We start from the raw sequence: 1,483 nt of genomic DNA, 5'->3' as shown, positions 1-1,483 counted from the left end.
GTTATCTAAAACTTTCGTTTGAGTTCATAGGTTGTGCGACATTCCGAGATTCAGAGTCATTTGTGGGAAAAATGTGAAAAATCCCCAAAAATAGTTTTTTTGGTTGTTGGACTTTATGGTTTTCTGGAAAAATTTGCACCACCATTTTGTGTTCTGGTAAAAAGACCTTTAATTTGATATATAGGTCGACCAGTTTGGTAAGTCCTTCTATGGGGACGACAGGCGAGCCGCGGGCAGACCGACAGGAGTACAGACACGAAGCGAATACAATAGTCCGTCCCTTATACATTTTATTACTATTGTAATAATAAAGAAGGACGGACTAAAAAACGCACTTGACCAGAGAGACACGTTTAAACCACAGAAAACAGAGGCGTCAGGTGTGAAACATATTTTGCACTTACCATATCACTTCGTTGGGTATATCGATTTCCAAATTCTGGGCATTGAAATTCCATTTCAAAGCCCAGTAAACTTGTACCTAAGCGACCGATGGATCTTTAACTTTTTATAAGCTTCTAATTTTATCACATCACTTCCATTGCTGATACTTTCTCAACTGGTACCAGTCTACAGACATATTGCATTACATTTGTTGCTCCAGCTTATGCAAGCAGATCAGTAATGTTAATTTAATCCATTATTATTAATCAGATAATCAGGAATGTCCATACTCGGGCAAAAAACTAAAGCCCGCTCTCTTACAAAGAATCAACAACAACAATTATACGTATATCTGGATCTTTAATTTATACCCTATATTTAAGATCACTTTCACTTTCTTCGACGCAAAATAAAGCCTGTGTGTGTGTGTTTGTGTACTAAACTGACAGGTTCAGCCATTTTTTCGTTATCAGATTTTTACAAAAAAGTAAATAATCCAGCAGAAGAAACATTATGCATGAAACTGACCTAACAGTTGCATAATATGAGGATAAAGTTTCGATAATATTCAGAATTTATTCACGGACCATATTGAATATTGGAAACAGTTAGGTATTTCGGTGATCTTTGCTGTTGATTCCAAAAGATTGCAAGATGTTTTACTTTCACATCTAATGATCTAATATGAAATTGTGAAAGAAGTACAACTACCCAAATCTACCTTTAACAAATCAAGAAGAATACACATTAGAACGAACGGTATAAGTATGTAATGTAAATGTCAGATAGCATGATCAAAGGAGTATTAGAACCTTTGAGAATACTGATGTGTGTACTCCACAGGTAGGTATACTGCGCCTACGCCACTACAAAAACTAGGTGCCTACCTTGGTAGCTTAGATACAAACTTACAAGCCTAAAACTGCGGATTGAGGTATGTTTTTATTGCCTTTTGAGTAAATGGTTCCGTAGTAGGTAAAAACATTCCTACATCCTTTCATTATTTAGGTACACGGAGAGAAAAATTAGTCCTAACACTCTGTAAATGCAAACAGGAAAGAATATGACCTATTGGTAAAGAAAAACTTTACTAATTTAA

The sequence above is a fragment of the Diaphorina citri genome, unplaced genomic scaffold (genome assembly GCF_000475195.1).
Source record: "Diaphorina citri unplaced genomic scaffold, Diaci psyllid genome assembly version 1.1 scaffold4846, whole genome shotgun sequence".
Classification (NCBI taxonomy): Eukaryota; Metazoa; Arthropoda; class Insecta; order Hemiptera; family Psyllidae; genus Diaphorina; species Diaphorina citri.
The sequence above is the reverse complement of the archived record's forward strand: the minus strand, read 5'-3'. Positions refer to the sequence as shown.